Consider the following 22,646-nt stretch of genomic DNA (forward strand, 5'->3'; position numbering starts at 1 on the left):
GTCAAAATCGTATACACAGTTTTTTTTTAACAAATCTTTTATCTTATATATATTTTGGCCTAAAGGCGGGTGATGTACACTTTCGAAGAGCTTGTGAAACTTGAGGTGGTCATATATGAAATAGCCTTTTCTTCCAAAATGCACCTCAACCTTTTGAACATTCAAAAGTTGTATATTTTATAAAATGTATATAACACAATATGTTAAATGTTTATGAAGTTTATTTTGGGTATTTTACTTATAGTTCTCGGTACAAGCTAAGGACATGCTATTCATTACAATACAATGCAATGCAATGGTGAATCCAAAATATAGCCTCTATCAGCATTCAAATCTAACATAAATCTGAATAACATCAAATAAATCAGAATCCTGTTAGTGAGACATTATATTTTAGTTATGGCAATAAATACACTTTTATACACTCTAAATCCTCGTTCTGGATATTGTATTTCAATCCTAATACTTAATAGTCTTAATATAATTCTAATTCAAATTTAATGATACGATTAAATTAGCCTTATAAAACCTAGAACATAGCCTAGATTAAATGGAGGATACCTAAAACATGTTCTCATGGTTTTGGAAACATGCAAGTGTTTGCAACCCAAGACCTTTCAAGTGTCCCATATCATGCCCAAGTTCCCATTATGTTTAGTGGATTTCCCATTGTGTGACTTTTCAGGTTGAGGACTCATATGGATAAGGATACATATGAACACAATCTGTGTTCAAGTAGAAGTGCATCTCCGTCAACATGCGGATCCGTCTCTTCTGCAGAAGATGGCATTAACAGGCGGTAAAATTTCATCTGGTGGTGTCAAATTGAGGTCAGTTTAGGGTTAAAGCTCTCGGTGTCCGTGTGGGACATGGCCAGCTGCGTTTGGATTCATTAGGGGGCAGCGGATCTATTTCAAGGAAAACACTACTGAGACAATCACGAGGCTAAAGATCCACTCGGTGTCACATCCTAAAAGTGCACCTACTGTAAAAAAGTAACCCCCAAACTCCCATTTCAAAACAGACACCAATATCTCCACTTTGCCATGGCTTCCTCTAAAGTAGCCTGGTAGCCTATCGTGTTGCTAAATATGGAAATATGTTTTGTTGATTTAATTCCTTCAAAAAGGTCACTGATACAAATCGGGGTTTAAATCCTCTTAGTGACCTTAAATACTTCTTTAGAAACAATCGCTGCTTAACCACAGGAACAAATAACATCGGCCTAATCTTGTTTGTTACTTTGTTCTGAGTTGGCCCGCCTTAGTATTTGAGATTATGCAAATGGGAAAAGCTCATGTTGGCTATAGAAAGCCCACAGATAAGAGTAGATCATAGACTTTTCTGAAGGGGACAGAAAACCAACACTTTCAGTAACCTAAAGGTCAATACAAAGATAATTCTGAATTGCGTTCAGGTATATTTAAATTATGGTTATTTTCGGAAGTTTTGTAGTAGGCTTTTGTTCAATTGATGTTCAGACAATATCAATACTCGAATGTATATGTTAAAATCTAGTGATTAACTAACTATTCATTTATATAGGTTTGTTTATCTCAGTGTTTACCTAATCTACAGTGAAGTTTTTTTTTGTTTATACATAGCCCTGTCAATGTTTTCCTCATGCAACACATACGGCATTACCTCACCAGGCTGAACTCTTTCTGACCCCACGTGAAATGTGACTAGGGTCCCAGAAAGTGGAATGAGCAACTCAAATACTTGTCAAAGTTTCGCGACTAACTGTAAATTCTTCAGTTCCAAAGCCGTATTTTCCCCTCTATCGATTTTCAGATTCTGGTGTCTGAGGAGGGGGAGAGAGAGAGGGGGTGGGGTGGGGAGCCACACAAAATGTAACTGTGGCGTTCTCCCTTGAAAATCCTTGGGATCTGTCTCAAAGACACTTAGCATGCCTAATGCTTAAAATATGCATTCCTCTAGCGACATCTGGCGGATTGAACAAACGCCAAACGTTGAATCGCCCCACTATTAAGAAATTAAGAAAAAATAGGTCATCTTTAGGAAAAATCTAATTTGCGTGACAACGAAAAATATGCATTATAAATTGTGATCATAATGAATTCATTATTATTTGAACCATATATGTTCTTAAAGTGCAATTGAATATAGTTTACAATTGAAAATAGGCCTATTTGAAAAATATTTTGTGAGGAGAGAGAATGGATTCGAATGCCTATGTTATCAATATATCAAGCATAATTTGTATCCCAACAAACAATTTTTCCGAGAAAAATATGAACCACGCAGGGTGCTGTGTAATATCAAAATAACGGTAACCAAAATGGTACTATTCGTCCAAAGATTAGGAGTAAATAGAAACACCCAGTGAGGCAGTTGGGACCATCATTAGTTATGGTTTCTGGCTCAATTAATGTAAAGGAATTTACTTGTACACAGGTCATTCATCCCTCAGTGCAATTACTCAAAGGTGTTTTTCTGTACATGAAAGCTTCTGCGAAATAGATAACTGGTGTAATTAAAAATGACACCTGAAGCTCGGATTATTATATTATTGTTATTATTATTATTTGTCTGTTATTATTACTGTTACAATCCATTAATGTAGGCCTAATATTTGACAGTGCTGTTAATTCAAATTAATAGCAAAATCACAAGCAATCAGTTTCAATCTAATTATAAATCATAAAAATATGTCTGATTTATTTGGACATAAACACGTTTGAATTAATGTCATATTTCGTGAAATAAAGACATTTTAGAATGTCTCAGCAATCTATTATTTATTCCCGGTCGATATCGTCCAAATAGATTCATGTTGTTATTATTGCATAATTTCCATTATGATATAATAGAATCCCCCAAGGTCAATAGAAATTTGGTTATGTTTAAGGTCAATAGAAATTTGGTAATGTTTTGTCATACTGTTTTGAATTCTCTGAAACGAATTTCACAACCAACCACAATTTATCATAAGGACACTGAGGGTTTCTTGCAAGAACATGCTATCATACTTTTTCCATAGAGGTAGTAGTTGTCTGGATCATTACCGAGAGCTGAATGAACATCCCTCCCGACGAAGCACCGTTTCAGTCAGGCATGGCGAGATTAGTGACCGTGGCGAGAACTACGGTCATATGCATCAAATGCTGCTGAGGAGCTTGTATTGTGTGTTTATCCCGAAATACTGGGTGTGCAAGAGTAGCCTAACTATAGCCTAATAATTTGTCCTTGTCCCCTTCGTATCGAACTGTCTGAGCAAATATAAAGAAATGTGTAGCTAGACTATCAGTTTACCGAGCACTTTGGGGGGCAGGTATGCATTTTTATTTTGGGATTGAGGAGGTGGACACGTAAAGGGCCCATCTCGCCACATTACGACATGTAATAGAGAGAAGTTTAAGTGGAGCCCGAGAAACTGAGAAGTTAATAGCGCTGACCCTCTCGCGGTGCCTCTGTCGCTCATCATTTCTCAGACTTAAGGGGCTTAAAGAGGCAGTAGGCTATGGGCCCACCTTTATTACATATGAAACGCTCTCTTCCTTATCTACATAATAGGAAAGACATGCATCGTTGCGTGTTATGCGGATTTGGAAATAGAAACATGTCCAATAAAGTCGCCCTCCCTCGCTGATCAAAGGGGAACATGGCTTTAGGCACCAAAGAAACTACCCCGTCCATTTAAACCGTTATTAAATTGTATTAATTCCCCTTTCCACTTTAAACTTAACATCAATTCCACCCTTGAGTTGTTTGTCCAGCACAGAGGGGAACAATTTAAGTGTTACATTTTCATGGTTGCATCATGCCCCGGAATTGAATTCAATTGGACAGAATAATCAAGAACGCAAATAGAATGTGTTCGGTTGCCCTCTGGACAATTGGAGATGTTTTTATGCCAGCCTTGATGGCAGACGTGTCAAGATTCATAATTAGGCATGCAGCTTTAAACCTTGGAATGTCTGTCAGACACACATCCAACTAAACAGATAACCATATCTTATCTTAACGCAAGCTTCTGACACTGCACGAAAACCCAACTATGTATTAAAGCTACTTGCAGACCTACAATTGTTTTCAAATGTGAGAATAGGCCATCCACGTAATGCACCCTTTGCGTAAAAAGTAGATGTTTAGCAAAGTTTTCTTCTTGAAATTGTTCAATGCTATTTTATAAATACGCTTTTTACAAGTTAGCAGTTATAGCCTTCAGAAATGCTTTATTGTCTTTTACTTGGTTGAAAAGTCACTACTTTCAATATAATACAACACTAATAATTATAGTTTTCCTACAGGAACATTTTGTGAAAGTGACATACTGTAGGCTACGTTCAGATGGCTCTGCCTTCATGTGCGTGGTAATATTTTTGAACTCGCCAAATTGCCTTTATCAAAAGGCAGGTGAATATAGCCCCCCTATGTGTCTATACATCTTAACAACTATGGACCTGTTATGGGACTTTTGTGTAGTGGTAAATAAGAACAGTTAAATAAGACTGAGTTTTCATTTGGATAAATGTGTATGTTCAGTTTTCATATACTAGCCTATTTCCCTGCTACTTTGTGACACTTGTGAGATGCTTTATGTTGTACAATGGGAGTGTAGTTGAACTGGAAAAGGGGCAGGAGTGGTTGTTTCCATCAGGGTGGGGAGTTCCAGTCAGATAAGTTACAGCTGCATTACATTTAGTCTAGGTAGGCTAAAGTGAAAGACTGACTAGAGATGAACGTGAAATGATGAGAAACACTACTCTGTTGTTCTATAAACACTATTGAATAGGCTTTCATAATAAATATGAACATTTAATACATTTAGTTAACTAAAAAATCTGTAATAATGTTCTTGGGTAATGTTAAATGCTAAATCTCCAGGTGAGCCACCTGTGCAATCATTGTTTACTCTCCCATGTGTGTAAACTTCAAGTGCCCTACATGCTGATAAATAAGTGGAGTATGGCAGGCTCAACAGTCAAGTGCTGCTTGTAAAGATTCTGAGGTATCTTTGTGTATATTTGTATCTGTCCTTAAAGTTTTGATACAATTAATAAATAAGCATGTTTTATAATTGATGATATGGTGTTGTGGTGTGATAACATTGAATGTATTCTTTATTGCATTCTAGATTTTTCTGTAGTTTATTTGAATTTCACACAAGCCGGGTGTAGACTTACAGATTCTACAGAGAAGCACGGCATTGTTAGAATTTTGATTAAAGGTATAATTTTGGAATAAAACCAATTGAAACAAACTATTGACAGTACTGCTCACCTAATGACAACCTGAAGTGATTAAAACAGCTATTAATAAATTCAAGAGGCTTCATGATGTAACTAGTGAAAGGTCACATATGAATCCAATAGTTTGGTCTCTCAGTCTCTAACTACTCTGAATGCAGTGAGCGTCCTGTGTATTTCATATGATGTGCGGTTCCCAGGTGACATTTCCGTTGGAAACCCTCACTGACTGACCTCATGGATACTCACCACACAACATAGGCCCCCTAGATTACAAACACCGGCTGGCGTACATCTGAAAATACACACCAACCGACCGGTCTCAGTTAACCTAACTCACACACATCTCAGCCGTGACATCTCAGCCGATTGTTAGAGAGAAAGAAAAAAATGAAAGATGCAAGTTAACAAATGCAGATGGCATGGTTGTTCCTGTTTTGTTTTCTCCCTGCTCCTTTCTGTTTTTGTGTCGCCCCCCCCCCCCCCCTCCCCGAAACCCCCCTTGGATCTGCAGGAGTTCACATGATCAGGCAATGTACCCAGGTAATTACCGCACATTGTCAAATAAAGCGACCACTGATTCAAATGAGGAGTGAAATATCAAAGAGCAGTGTTGCCTTTGCAGCCAGTCACTTATCCACATAGGAGACTTAGAGGAGATCTGAGGAGCAGGGGGACCTGCAGAGAGGAGAGGCACTGACAACAGTCAAACGCCAATTCTTTAGATAAATATCACCGTAACCAAACATGCTGGAGTTCACCTATTATATAATAATATAGCATGTACCACAAACATTCTAGACGTCCATTATCAACACCTCATATCCCCAGGGTGACCGTGAGAGCAACCTTACCAAGAGATATTCAATACATTTCTGATTACACTTCTGGTTCACTATCCCATGAGTCAACTCAAAGGTCAAAGGTTGTCAATCTCACCAGTCAGTCTGGTTGTTGTGGTGAAGCAGTGCCTTCTGGGCAATCAATTACTGCTGTATCTGAACATGACAGGGTAGTCACACAACCTTTTATGGCATCTTGTCACATATAAAGTTATACCCATGTAAATATATGATTTACTGGTACCTAGTTTTTAATAACTAAATTATAAACAAAAAAAAGAAAGTAGATAAATAATTGTACAAAAGTCCTGTATTACAGAGGGACATTTATGGCCTAGATTCTTTATGTTTTAATTGAATGGTGTGACGGATGCAGGGAAAGCAAACAACCAAATAGTTGTTTACCAAGTTATGTTGTCCTGCTATCTACCCCAGAAGTGTTGTGTTTAGGAAGTGAATTGACTGCAACAACAAGGAAAAGGAGCAGCGAGACATTCCTGAATTGTAAGTCTCCCTTCCATTCCATGTATCTCATGATATTACCTCACTTTCTGCACATCTAACACATTGATTTGCCCACATCTTTCAAGAAACCTCATGAACCACAAAATGAGTGGTAGGTAAATTCAATGATGAATGTAAATACAGATGAAATAAAATGAAGCATCTTTTCTTCTCCCTTCGAGTTACAACTAGACAAGCAGTGTCGTGGGATTTCAGAGCTGCGTTCAACCAGAGTACCTGTAATTTGACTTGCCACGTCTAAACGGAAGTTGAATGGGTTACATTGTGAAACAACAAATAAAATACTTGCAATGGTTTAGTGGGTGTTTTCCATGGTTGCAGGCAAAATAGGGTCTGGAAGAATATTTGAGTGTTTAATACTATAAACACACTTCCCTCCCTCTGGCTTACTGAGGGCTCACAGGGATACTTTACATGTAAATATTCATAAAGCGATAGGCTGGGTCCATTAATTATTAAGTACAGTAAAGAAGTGTAATACTTCAATGTTTAACATATGAATCTTGTATTTTATTAGATGAGCTTGAGGATGAACAAGGGTGGGAAAAGCCATATCTCACAAAATGCCTTGGAATAAGCCCGAGGAACACAAAATGGAGGGAATAGAGACATGCTCACTATATCTCTCCCAGCTCCTGGCCATTTGTAATGTAATTCAAATGTAATAATATCTGCTTGCAGCCCTGAAACATGCAGATGTTCTGGAGGATGGGAAAATATAGCGTGTGTGTATATACCCAACTACACTATATGACCAAAACTAAGTGGACACCTGCTCGTCGAACATCATGGGCATTAATATGGAGCTGGTTATTACAGCCTCCACTCTTCTGGGAAGGCTTTCCACTAGATGTTGGAACATTGCTGCAGGGACTTGCTTCCATTCAGCTACAAGAGCATTAGTGAGGTCGGGCACTGATGTTGGGCAATTAGGTCTGGCTCACAGTCGGTGTCCCAATTCATCCCAAAGGTGTTCGATGGGGTTGAGGTCAAGGCTCTGTGCAGGCCAGTGAAGTTCTTCCACACTGATCTCGACAAGTCATTTCTGTATGGACCTCTCTTTGTGCACAGGTCCATTGTCAGGCTGAAACAGGAAGGGCCTTCACCAAACTGTTGCCACGAAGTTGGAAACCCAGAATATTCTAGAATGTCATTGTATGCTGTAGCGTTAAGATGTCTTTTCACTGAAAAACAGCCCCAGGCCATTATTCCTCCTCCACCAAACTTTACAGTTAGCACTATACATTGGGGTAGCTAGCGTTCTCCTAGCTTCCGCCAAACCCAGATTTGTCCGTTGGACTGCCAGTTGGTGAAGCATGATTCATCACTCCAGAGAACGCGATTCCACTACTCCAGAGTCCAATGGCGGCGAGCTTCACACCATTCTAGCCGGCGCTTGACATTGCGCATGGTGCTCTTAGGCTTGTGTGCAGCTGCTCAGCCATGGAAACCCATTTCACGAAGCTCTCGAAGAACAATTCTTGTGCTGACGTTGTGTGACCTACCACTTCACGGCTTCTAGACATTTCCACGTCACAATAACAGCCCTTACAGTTAACCAGGGCAGCTCTAGCAGGCCAGAAATGTGACGAACTGACTTGTTGGAAAGGTGGCAGTAAGGCCAATGTACTGCCAATGTTTGTTTCTAGAGATTGCATGGCTGTGTGCTCAATTTTATACACCTGTTAGCAACGGGTGTAGCTGAAATAGCCGAATCCACTCATTTGAAGGGCTGTCCACATACTTCTGTATATATAGTGTATATGAGGGCAGTTACACACACACACACACACACTCGTACACACACTTTTGAAACAGGCTATCATCAGGAACAGCAAAGTAATAAATATGTCTTTCATATTGTGTGTATATTAGTGTGTACATAATGTAGGCCCCAACAAATATTCACTACAGTGTAACAACGCAATTGTGCACTAAATGCACAGATAACAAGAAAAACACTTTTTCTCTGAAAACAAACTTGCGGATTGTTTCATTTGTATAAGGTTTATTTGTCACAGTTCATCCTAGTAGTGCTTGATCTATGTTTATACTTGTCTTAATGCTCTATGTAAGTTTCCAAGTGAACTGTGTCCGACCGCATTCCTCCTGTCCTGCTCCTCAGGGCAGCTCTGGGATCTGTGGCTCCACTCATGGCATATTGTCACAAGTTGATGAAACTCGAGTGGGGCCACTAGTGAGCAATAGTTAGAACAGAGTTTTGACATGTAAGAAGAATATTGAGAATGTCTGTAACCTTAGGTTCTACTAAAATAGTGTTCATGTCCTGAATACGTAAATGCAATTGGGATTTTGAGAAGGAAAAGTTAAAAGTTAAAATATTAAGTTATAGGAAGTAAAATAATAAATTAGTAATTCAAAATTCCCATTTCTGTAATCATTTCATACACTTCTCTCATCATACACTTCTCACATCATACACTTCTCCCCTCATACACTTCTCTCATCATACACTTCTCCCCTCATACACTTCTCTCCTCATACACTTCTCTCATCATACACTTCTCTCCTCATACACTTCTCTCATCATACCCTTCTTTCATCATACACTTCTCCCCTCATACACTTCTCTCATCATACCCTTCTCTCTTCATACACTTCTCTCATCATACACTTCTCTCATCCTACACTGTTTTCCTCATACACTTCTCTCATCATACCCTTCTCTCCTCATACACTTCTCTCATCATACACTGTTTTCCTCATACACTTCTCTCATCATACCCTTCTTTCATCATACACTTCTCCCCTCATACACTTCTCTCATCATACCCTTCTCTCTTCATACACTTCTCTCGTCATACACTTCTCTCATCCTACACTGTTTTCCTCATACACTTCTCTCATCATACCCTTCTCTCCTCATACACTTCTCTCATCATACACTGTTTTCCTCATACACTTCTCTCCTCGTACACTTCTCTCATCATACACTGCTTTCCTCGTACACTTCTCTCATCATACACTTCTCTCCTCGTACACTTCTCTCATCATACCCTTCTCTCCTCATACACCTCTCTCATCATACACTTCCTTCCTCGTACTCTTCTCTCCTCATACACTTCTCTCCTCATACATTTCTCTCATCATACACTTCCCTCATCATACACTTCTCTTATCATACACTTCTCTCCTCATACACTTCTCTCATCATACACTTCTCTCAACATACACTTCTCTTATCATACACTTCTTTCCTCGTACATTTCTCTCATCCTACACTGTTTTCTTCGTACACATCTCTCATCATACCCTTCTCTCCTTGTACACTTCTCTCATCAAACACTTCTCTCCTCGTACACTTCTCTCATTATACACTTCTCTCATCATACACTTCTTTCCTCATACTCTTCTCTCATCATACCCTTCTCTCCTCGTACACTTCTCTCATCAAACACTTCTCTCCTCGTACATTTCTCTCATCATACACTTCTTTCCTCGTACTCTTCTCTCATCATACACTTCTCTCATCCTACACTGTTTTCCTCATATACTTCTCTCATCATACCCTTCTCTCCTCGTACACTTCTCTCATCAAACACTTCTCTCATCATACACTTCTCTCATCATACACTTCTTTCCTCGTACTCTTCTCTCATCATACACTTCTCTCCTCATACATTTCTCTCATCATACACTTCTCTCATCATACACTTCTTTCCTCGTACTCTTCTCTCATCATACACTTCTCTCCTCATACATTTCTCTCAACATACACTTCTCTCATCATACACTTCTCTCCATTCTCAGTGCCATAATCCTCCCATAAGCTTGTTTGAGAGCACAGATGATAATACAACAGGAAATATTACATTTTTCAAATGGAGATCAAATGTAATTCAATGCAAATGTAACTATTGAATTTCTCGATTGAGATTGTTTCTCAATCGAGAAAGCAGGGAGATGACGAAGTGGAGGGGAAGGCTTCTCCTGTATGCCGATGGATGTTCAAAGGTTTTAATTGAAACATGACATACTGTAAGTTATATAGTTACAGTATGGGAGAATCATGGAGTGTGAGTAGAATTCTGACTACTGATATCAGCTCAGTTTTCCCTTATGGTTGCCTGTTCCATTGTATCATTGTCTGAAATGAAGTAGTGATTTGTGTCACTTCTATAGAAGCAAAGAAGACGCTCTTGCCATTATGTAAAATACCAACATCCCACTGGGCACAGATGCCAATTCAAAGTCTATTCTACGTTGGTTCAACGTCATTTCATTGAAGTGATTTGGAAACAACGTTGATTCAACCAGTGGGACGTGTCAAAAAGTCAGTATTATGGGAGTGAAATTGAATTAAGAATTCCCCTAGCTAGCTGGTTTAGCCTTTTACCATCTTCATTATATGCCTGAGTATTGTATCTATTACCAAATCCCTTAGTGGAATGAGGATTCTATGTTCATCCTATCATTATCAAGTGGTAATATTGTAGTCAATTAGTATGAATGAGCTCCTTTTCCCACTTACTAATTAACCCAGGAAAAAAACAAATAGGACAAAATCACATACAATTTTGAAGTGCGTGGTGCACAAATTGAGACCATGCTATATTATGGTTAACCAACTTGATTTCCACAGTGGATCCTCAATATGTATGAGCTACATCAAAGAACAGAATCAGAGATGAGGCCCTTCACCAAGGCACAACCCACTTCTTAATAAGAATATGTAAATGTATTGATTTTTGTTGTACTCTAGCGTTTGCATAACATGATTTTATGCCGCTTGTGTACAAAACACATGCTCGCTTTGGGATATTTTACTCAAAGGCAGTTCAGTCACAATATACATTAAGTTTGCTGAAGTATATTGTAGTTACATTGAATTACAATGTATTTGGTAAATGCATGCATATTAATAACTATGTAACTACATAGTACTTATCCACTGAGCGTATTCCTAAACGGTCAGCTGTTACATGTTACTGATTAGTAGTAATACACAAGGTAACACCATGCTGTAAGGTAAGTCATTTCCTGTGCCATGGCCATTAGGACTTGGTATTTGGACATCAGCACTCTATCTGCCCAACATTGTGACTATCGTCATGGAGTTGGAGGAATGCTGCACAACATAGCTTCAAAATAATTAGAGAAAAGAGTCCAATTGCAGCAACAACCATATTAGCTTCCTTTTCCAGTGAGACAGTTGAGGAGTGGCTTGAAACATGACAACATGACAACCATACCGAATGTTTGCGAATTGCTTGTGTTACTTAAAAGTACGTTTCCAGGGATTTCCTGTCATGGCGATTCATGGATCAACGCTCTGGAAATATGAATATGCTTTTTTTAACAAACAGCAATGACCTAATGTCTTCAGTCAAAATACTCAACTACTATATCAAAATACTTTGTTTATTAGATTAAATCTTAGTGACAGGAATGTAAGACACACAAAAAATGTCTTGGCTATTCACAAACTCTCAATTGGGATGTAGAACTGTCAGACATTCAAATGGAAAGTAAACTGCAGAATCGTCATTTTTGGATGTTAACCACCCAGTTTCAGGGTATAAGAAATGCCCCAAAATAGCAGGCAACTTTGGTACCACAGCTATATTCTTTGTTCCTTGCTGCAGTCAAATTTGAAATGTAGTGCATTTTTTTGTACGTGATATCCTCCATTCTCCTTTACTTTCACTGGTGGTTAATTATTAAAGGTATGTATTTGAATTATAAATATACTAGTTATACAGAAGTAGGCAAAGCAGCCATATAGCCTCAGGCTAAACCCTTCCATTACCCATTATTTCCCAGCCTCCTGCCTCCATCTCCCTGCCTCCTCTCTCTATGTCATCTCCAAAAACAGCCAGGCATTCCTTTGTACTTGACTACCCCCTCCCCACTTTGGCCACCACACCAAAATAAAATAAAATCCACCCCCTCGATATGTATGGGTGCAGCCTCCTTGAAGTAGGATGTCACACTTGTCTTAAATATAATGAATCGCTACATCTTCAAGGCATCCCGGCTCCCAACCTGCCTAGTCCTCCCCCGTTCCCAGCCCCTTCCCAACCATCCTACATGTCACAAATCATCCTGCAAGGAGGGATTTACAGTAAATCATTAACATTGTCAGAAATGACATGGCCAAGACAGGGAAGAGCCCAGAAATATGTGGGATAGGAATAAGGAATGGTAAACAAAGAAGCCATGCTGCCTAGTATGCCCCCTATCTTTCTCTCCCTTGCTCCATCTCTCATCATGCCTCTGTTTGCTACCCCATCTCTCTGGAATTTCTGAGTAGGAAGAAAGGTATGAAGGGAAGAAAGTCAAGAAACTGTCAAACAGCAAGTTTAAAAATCTATTTTTATGGTTTGGTTGAATTTGTGGTGTGTTTGACGGTTGTATCTTTCTCTTGTAACCAATTAGAAGCTGTTGAGATATGGTGATGTTTATTTTAATACAAATGAATAATCCCAAAATGTATATGACCCATTTACCCCACTAACACTTGATCTAATCACTTCAGATGCTTGTGCTTCATACAGTACAATGCTACTTATCCACTTTATATCATTTTAATAACAGGAAGCACACATATCGTAAGGATATACTCTTACCTATGCTGTCATCCATCAAGCAGATTACTCATTTTCTCTCAATTTCTGCTGCTCTCTTAAGAATCTCAAGAATGATTGATAACAGAGGAAGGAGAAGCACAGTGGTACTGTTTTTAACCTTGCTACAGTCATTAATCCGCTTTATGCCCATGAAGGTAATAAAGGAGACAATGAATTAGTCATTAAAGCACAGGTCAGTTTATTAGAATCCCTGATTGAACTGTAAAATGACTTCTTCTCCCAGGCTGTTGCCAAGACCAGGATGGAAATCTTCAGCGAGAAGGAGAAAAAAGGACCTGAGACACAAGAGGGACACAGTAGAAATCCCGCATTAGAGCTTTTTTCCCCTTCAAGTAGGTGACACCAGCAAGCCGGGAACATTCCCAGAACATTAGCTAAGATTCCCATGAAGATTTAGCTACGTTTTTATCTAACATCAGGATGATAATGTTTTTGATAACATAATTTTAAAAAATGTTTTGATTGACGTCTAAAAGAAACATTGTAGAATCATCCGCACAACTGGACAATTCTACAATGTTTCCCTGTAGTCTTGAATACCTTGTAAATATGAAGAAGTACATAAAGAGGATGGGTGAAGTGATGGTGAATAACCCAGTTAGCAGTATTTCCCTGGGTTTGTAATGTCTTAGACGGCTAAAAGGGAAGTATGGAATTCCTGATTGACCATACTGCCTTGGCTATATACTGAGAAAAGAAGATGTAAGAGAGGTTTTTAATTGAAATATCATTGGAATGTTCTCCTAACATTCACTAAAAGGTTGTGCACAACATCTGTAACCACCACCACAGAACATTCCTCAAAAGTTCTCATTTGGTTTCCAGCTAATAACACAATTCCCAGTAATGTTTTCCCAGCAGGTTGCAGCACATGGTAACAACAACTGTCCAGTTGTGCTGCCATCTAGATAATGTTTGTATCAGGGTGCAAAAAAAGCATTCCTTTGATGTTGCAAGAAGGTTGACAGAACAGCCTATCTGAGTTCTTTAAAGGTTCCCAGAACATTTCATTAGGTTGTGGGAACAGTGTTGATACATTTCAAGAGATTCCCAAAACACAAAATATGCTCAGTTGTGATGACATTCATACAATGTGTAGATCTGGAGAGAAATATAATGGGGATGTATTCCAGTCTGCTGAAACTAGCATGCCGAGAATGTTGTGGTAATATTAGGTAAAACTTAAATATAGATGTTTTTAATTGATCTCAAAATGTTCTGAGGACCTCCAAGACAAGGTAAAATGTATACTGTGTGAACATCAATGAAATATTATGTTCAACCTAAAACAAATAAGCTATGAACGTCATACAAACAGACTTATTTGGAAATTGTGGAACATTATTCAACATTGTGGGAATATCACAAGAATATCCTTGCAACAATAAGTTAGGTTGTGCAGGACACTCCCTTAATAACCTTTTACTGCAGTGGGCTAAGTCAGGGTCAACACAGAGTTTCTTGGTAGTCTTAAACAAATCTACTTTGAAATAAAAGTAGAAGTAGATTGGCTTTAAAGTAGATTGGCTTTAAAAAAGAAGACATTTGTACCATGTCAAATAGAGTTGAAATGTATAACATTTTGAGTTTTCATACCAATATTACACTTTATATACATCACAGAAGACTGAAATATAACAAAACCGTTTGACATAGAAACAACGGATTTCATGCGGTAAAAATAAATACATGTTAATTAATTATGAAATTATGAAAAATATGAATAACATTCCACCCATGAGGCCACTAGGTAATTTGACTGCAAGAGAGAGCTACTGGCAGTTGACATTTGAGGACGGTATTGTAAGGCCACTGCAAGGTGATAAAGACACACAGCATTTTCATTTAATTCACAGGACATTTAAACAGCGTTTAATCATACAAACAGAACCATATTTTATAGACCTTATATGTTCACAATCCGCACAGGTGGGGTTTGAACAAGACAGGTCTTTTATCCTCTGTGCCTCCAAATAATCTCTCTTACTTCTGCTAACTGGGTTATTCACTATCACTTCACCCATCCTCTTTACATGCTGCGTACATCTGGGCCCACATTTACAAGGTATCTGACACGATGAGTGCTGATCTAGGATCACTGTTGAAAAATAAGACAGGGGGGACCATTCCAAGCATCTCAAAATAGGAATTATATTGGGTGCGGTTTTTATCAAGTTGAGCAGTTAATTTTTAAACTTAATTTTTTTTTTTTTTTTTTTTACAGTTAGTCTACATTCTACAATTCTGACTGGATTTAAACATCTGGACTAAATAAAAACTTATTTTACTAGAGTGTATCTGAGCCTAAATTCCACTGTTACATTTTTTTCTTAATAAGAAACATGGTTGAAGAATATGTGGGATTGAACGTGCAATATTCATATCCACAAGCAGCTCATTAATCCTCTGCACCACCAGGAGATCGCTGTGGTCTTGTTTTGTGTGTAATATGCTCAATCAGGACATGGAACACTTTCTGAGTTATTAAAATGTTCCCGTCCTCTTCACATGCCGTGTGCTTGTCACACTCTATTTTATGATTTAGCTATTGTGCTTTTTTGGCAGAACAATTTTAACTGAAATCACAGTAAGGTACAGTAAGGTATTAAGTACGGTAAGGTACTTAATTGTTACCCATAAATAATTTAATATGGAGATGAAAACAGCTGCATTGGACCTTTGAATAAATAAAAGATTAATGTATTGAACCTGAATGTTTTAGTATATTTATCTATAATCGTTTCAGAATGGGTATTGCATGCATTTATATGTGTTTTGATTGAAATTGAGAAAAGGTCAATCTGTTTTCTTATTTAGTCTGAAGGTTCTAAGCCTGTATTTAAAATCCAAATGAATACACAAGCATACAAGGTATTTAAAAAAGCTCTATCCAACTAAAGTTACATTTCATAAGACTTTCAACAAATGTGATGAAGAAATAAAATATTGAAATAGTGTTACAAATACACAGTATATGAAGGGGATGGGAACATTTTAATAACTGAGAAATTGTGTTCTCGGGCCTGATTGACCATATTACAATGAAGAAAAAAAAGACAAAAGGCCACAAGTATCCCCTGGTGGTGCAGATTAATGAGCTGGTTGCAACTCTGAATAGTGCAGGTTCAATCCCACATACTCTTCAAAAAATTGAAAATGTGAAATTGTGTCTCAGATACACACTACTAAAATAGAGGATGTCTTTCTTTCACCCAGAGGTATAAATCCAATCAGAACTGCAGAATTTAGACTAACTGCAAAAAAACATGTACAAATTGACTTTAAAAAAAGGTTGATATGACCCCCCCTAGTCTTGGATACCTTATGGGCCCAGAAGCACAGCATATAGAGAGGATGGGTGAAGTGATATGGTGAATAACCTAGTTAGCACTATTTCCCTGGGTTTGTAAAGTCTAAGACGGCTAAAAAGGAAGTATGAAATTCCTGATTGACCATACTGCCATGGCTATATACTGAGAAAATAAGATGCAAGCGCCCTTCCCTAGTGGCGCAGATGATAAAAGACCTGGCTTGGGAACCAAACATTGCAGGTTTAATCCCCACATGTGAAGCTTTTTAACATATGGAAGAAAAAAAAATTGGTTTATGATAAAATGCTGTTCTAATGTCCTATGAAATGCCATGTGTCTTTATATCACCTTCGAATGTGAATTTCCATGAAATATGGAGAGAAACATGATTGGGATGCATTTCAATCTGCTTAAGGAGCTAAACATTTGCATGCTGAGAATGTTGTGGTAATATTAGGTAAAACTTTTATGAGGACCTCCAAGACAAGTTAAAATACAGTGGCTTGCGAAAGTATTCACCCCCCTTGGCATTTTTCCTATTTTGTTGCCTTACAACCTGGAATTAAAATATATATTTTTTGGGGGGGGGTTGTATCATTTGATTTACACAACATGCCTACCACTTTGAAGATGCAAAATATGTTTTATTGTAAAAAAATAAGAAGAAATAAGACAAAAAAATGGAAAACTTGAGCGTGCATAACTATTCACCCCCTCAAAGTCAATACTTTGTAGAGCCACCTTTTGCAGCAATTACAGCTGCAAGTCTCTTGGGGTATGTCTCTATAAGCTTGGCACATCTAGCTACTGGGATTTTTTCCCATTCTTCAAGGCAAAACTGCTCCAGCTCCTTCAAGTTGGATGGGTTCAGCTGGTGTACAGCAATCTTTAAGTCATAACACAGATTCTCAATTGGATTGAGGTCTGGGCTTTGATTAGGCCATTCCAAGACATTTAAATGTTTCCCCTTAAACCACTCGAGTGTTGCTTTAGAAGTATGCTTAGGGTCATTGTCCTGCTGGAAGGTGAACCTCTGTCCCAGTCTCAAATCTCTGGAAGACTGAAACAGGTTTCCCTCAAGGATTTTGTTGTATTTAGCGCCATCCATCATTCTTTAAATTCTGACAAGTGTCCCAGTCCCTGCTGATGAAAAACATCCCCACAGCATGATGCTGCCACCACCATGCTTCACTGTGGGGATGGTGTCCTCGGGGTGATGAGAGGTGTTGGGTTTGCGCCAGACATAGCATTTTCCTTGATGGCCAAAAAGCTCAATTTCTGTTTCATCTGACCAGAGTACCTTCTTCCATATGTTTGGGGAGTCTCCCACATGCTTTTTGGCAAAAACTAAATGTGTTTGCATATTTTTTTCTTTAAGCAGTGGCTTTTTTCTGGACACTCTTTCGTAAAGCCCAGCTATTTGGAGTGTACGTCTTAAAGTGGTCCTATGGACAGATACTCCAATCTCCGCTGTGGAGCTTTCCAGCTCCTTCATTGTTGTCTTTGGTCTCTTTGTTGCCTCTGATTAATGCCCTCTTTGCCTGGTCCGTGAGTTTTGGTGGGCGGCCCTCTCTTGGCAGGTTTTTTGTGGTGCCATATTCTTTCCATTTTTTACTAATGGATTTAACGGTGCTCCGTGGGATGTTCAAAGTTTAGGATATTTCTTCATAACCCAACTCTGATCTGTACTTCTCCACAACTTTGTCCCTGACCTGTTTGGGGAGTTCCTTGGTCTTCATGGTTGATTTGTGGTACCCCTTGTTTAGTGGTGTTGCAGACCCTTTCAGAACAGGTGTCTATATACTGAGACAGATCATGTGACACCTAGATTGCACACAGGTGGACATTATTTAACTAATTATGTGACTTCTGAAGGTAATTGGTTGCACCAGATCTTATTTAGGGGCTTCATAGAAAAGGGGGTGAATACATATTCATGCACATACACAAAATTGTCCAAATTGGTGAAGAGAAATTTAAAAAATAACTTGTTTAAAAAAATTACAACAGAAAAAAAACTGAAAACTGGTGCATTTATTATTATTTGTATTTATTTCACCTTTATTTAACCAGGTAGGCCAGTTGAGAACAAGTTCTCATTTACAACTGCGACCTGGCCAAGATAAAGCAAAGCATTGTGACAAAAAATAACAACACAGAGTTACACGTGGGAAAAACAAAAGTACAGTCAATAACACAATAGAAAGATCTATATACAGTGTGTGCAAATGGAGTAAGGAGGTAAGGCAATAAATAGGCCACATCATCATGATTCAACCTTGTTTTTTCCGAGTACCCAGTTGTTCTGAAAGCCCCATAAATCCAGAGAATGCCCGAATGCATGTATATCGAAAATTGTAAGAGCTTTCATTGTCTGCTTATATGCTCCCTTAATTTATCCTACGGTTCTGACTTGGTGTACAGGGAGAACACTGTAAGAACTGCCCATGTTCTGAATTTTGTTGCTGTACATTTCAAATATTATATAATGTTAACATCATGAAATATTATTATATTATATTAATATTATGTTAAACCTAAACAGTGTCGATTTTAGCATGTAAACCTTGGTGGGGCAAGGCTGGGATGCATGCCAGCAAAGCCACTACACAACACAACACGAAACAATACATTCATTGCACAATAACGGTTACAAACGGTGCCCACAAACTGTTAGGGCCTACATAAAGCTGTCCCAACAGCAGTCCCAACATCTTACTACTGCTACACCTGGCTATCAGCGGAGCCTTGTCTGGCAGCGAAACAGTTCAATCAGCCTCTTTTACTGCCTTAAAAAAAACATAGCTGACATGGCCGACTTGCTTAAACAAATGTGGTTTCTAATGACAGTTTAACTATACAAACTATGGCATAACGGGACGACAAGTGGATAAGAGGCAATCCGTAATTTCGATTAAGACGTTAATGAGCGAGCTAAGACAGACGTAGTAAAAATAACTATTTGTTTAGCACTTTTGAAATGTACAGCAACAGAATTCAGAACATGGGCAGTTCTTACAGTGTTCTCCCTGTACACCAAGTCAGAACCGTAGGATAAATTAAGGGGGCATATAAGCTGACAATGAAGGCTCTTACAATTTTCGATGATTAAATTTCTCTAAAAAGGTTATATGCTACATGTGCACCACCAAGTCAGAACAGTAGGTGAAATTAAAAGGGGTAAATAGACCAAATTATTAGGGTGAGGCACATGGGCTACGAACATCTTACAAACAACATACACTTAGTACTACTTTCTTAGCTACAGTATACATATCTCCCTGGCATGTTACATAATTTATGCAGCAGCATACAAAATGGTTTTGGACTCACCTTGTTGTGCTGTGCTCACTTGAACAGGAAGGTGGCGCGGCGGTCTTTCGTGGGCAAATTTTGTCATCAAAGTCTGGCATTCTCTGGATTTATGGTGCTTTCAAAACAACTGGGAACTCAGAAAAAAACAAGGTCGAATCATGATTACATCATTGATCTTCAGGTCGTAGCTCTAGAAAGAGGCCGGATTTACAGTTCTGAGTTGAATGACCGTTCAAAACGTATTTTCCCAGTCGGAGCTTGTTTATTTCCGACTTCCCAGTTGTCTTGAACTCACTCAAGTCAGGTTTTCACAGTTCTGAGTTAACAGTTGTTTTGAGTGCGCCACAAATCATGCTTCATTGACAGCATGACCAATGTTGAATGTTTATCATTTTAAACTTGGAAAAGAGCCCCTTAATCCCAGATTTGGGACCACGCTGCCACTGTCACTGATTCCTTCCAAACCACTCATTGTTGAATTTGCGATTTCCAACTTGTTGTGTAATGTTTATGTCCAATGGTCGATGAGCACTGATACATTTTATCTATAATTTATCTTCATTATTTCTCTTCATATGACAAGGATTAAAAAGGATTTGCCAGTAAATTGTCGACTTGATTCATGCCTGAAAATCTTTTGAAAGATTTTGAAAGTATGATGTTGACATGATCAATCCAATCATAGCTACTGCACATATAATGTGATTTGACATAATTTTATCTGTGGCCAATGACCTTGAGCCTTTTTGGAAAGTCACTTCTAATGTAACTCTATGGCAGCACCCAAGGGGCTAGAATTTTCTAAGTCTCCCCTTAGACTTGGCGGTGACGTAGTGTCCCCATGAGTGACAGAACACTGAGCCAATCACAGCGCAACGCTCCGTATTTTCTGCTGGCTTGCCCCACCACAGAAAGCCCTGAGCTAGGCTGAAACACCTGCATTTTGGATCTGCCTTACTCAAGAAACCAAAAGAGAGACCATGTTTATTAACTCAATGATATATATTTGTTTTACATTGTTTTCAAACTGATATGTGACACATATTAACGCCAAAATAACATGCAAAACAGGTATGCCCTGCTCTACACCACGTGCCCTGAACGATGGGTCGCCACTGAACCTAAAACAAATATGCTATGACTGTCATAACAATTGACTTATTTGGACATTTTGGAACATTGTGCAACATTGTGGGAATGTCTTTGCAACCATGAATATTCTTGCAAAATCCCAGACAATTTTCATAACTTAATTAAATGTTCTGGGAACCTTTAAAAAATGTATACCAGGTGTTCTGGCAACATTCTTACATCATAATAGGAATGTCCTTAAACATTATGAATGTATGAATGCCATCACAACTGATCATATTTTTGTTCTGGGAACCTATCTGTTGTCATATCCCCACAATGTTCCCACAACCTAATGAAACATTCTGGGAACCTTTAAAGAACAGACTAAATGGGTTCTGGGAATGTTCTTGTAACATCAGGTGAATGTTTTTTGCAGAATCATTGCAGAATCATGCGCACAACTGGACAGTTTTGTGTTTTGGGAAGATATCTTTTGTGAAGGTCCCACAATGCTCCCATCAGACTGTTCCCACAACCTAGTGAAACACTCTGGGAACATTTAAAGAAAATATTAAATATGTTCTAGGAATGTCCTTGGAACAACAGGCAAATGTTTTATACAAACATTCTATAATCATCAGCATGACTGGACCGTTTTTGTGTTATGAGAACATTTGCAACGATCTAACGAATGTTCTGGGACCGTTCACAGAACCAATATTGTTTTGCTGGGATGGACTATTAGCTGACAAATACAGACCTGTCTGGCCACATAATCTCTCCTCGGCACCTCCAAACAATCCGTTGTACAGTAGCTTTCATATGACTGAGATAATGTCACCATTACTGATCAAAGCTTCAGACTTCAGTTTGATGTTGGACTGTAGCCTGAGTTGAGTAATCTGACTGTCACAGTGCTAACCTAGAGGGAGGATGAAGATATTTCCTTAACATTTTTTAAATAAATAAAAGCATGGATGGCTAAATGGTCAAACAGGCAATCAGCAACCTCCTACATAGCAGCCTAATAAATAATAGAAAGATCTGAGGTTGAAGGCAGCGTATTTTAATTTAACCTTTATTTAACTAAGCAAGTCAGTTAAGAACAAATTCTTATTTACAATGACGGCCTACCTCGGCCGAACCCGGACAACGCTGGGCCAATTGTGCGCCACCCTATGGGACTCCCCATCACGGCTGGATGTGATACAGCCTGGATTCAAACCAGGGACTGTAGTGACACCTCTTGCACTGAGATGCAGTGCCTTAGACCGCTGCATCACTCGGGAGCCCTAAGTAACCATAGACAGACAGTGAATAACACTTTATTTGGATATGGAAGGGTTAGGTAAAGGAACTAAGTGGAGGGTTATACCATAAAAATAGAATGGGTTGTATGAGGTAGTCTGTTTTGCCCACCCTCCCTCCCTCCTCCCTCACCCCCCTTCCATTCTCCCCATCCTCCCTCCTACCCTACTGACCACTTACATGGCTAATCTTTGTGGCCTTCCCCCTGTTCCCATTGCCATGGGATGCTGTTGATGAGAGTGCTGACTTGTGTTTGTCACCATTTATTAAGCAATGTGGTTGTTGGCTCCGCATCAAGAGAAGTAACAGAGTGAGACCTTGGATGTCTGCTGGAGCCCCGAACAGAGTAATGACTTAGACTGGATAGGGGATTATGAAGTGGTTCCACCATCTCAGACGCACCATTGGAAGAGGATCTACAGGAATTGAAAAAAATAGTGTCACTAT

This window comes from Salvelinus fontinalis, chromosome 15 (assembly GCF_029448725.1).
Source record: "Salvelinus fontinalis isolate EN_2023a chromosome 15, ASM2944872v1, whole genome shotgun sequence".
NCBI classification, from domain to species: Eukaryota; Metazoa; Chordata; class Actinopteri; order Salmoniformes; family Salmonidae; genus Salvelinus; species Salvelinus fontinalis.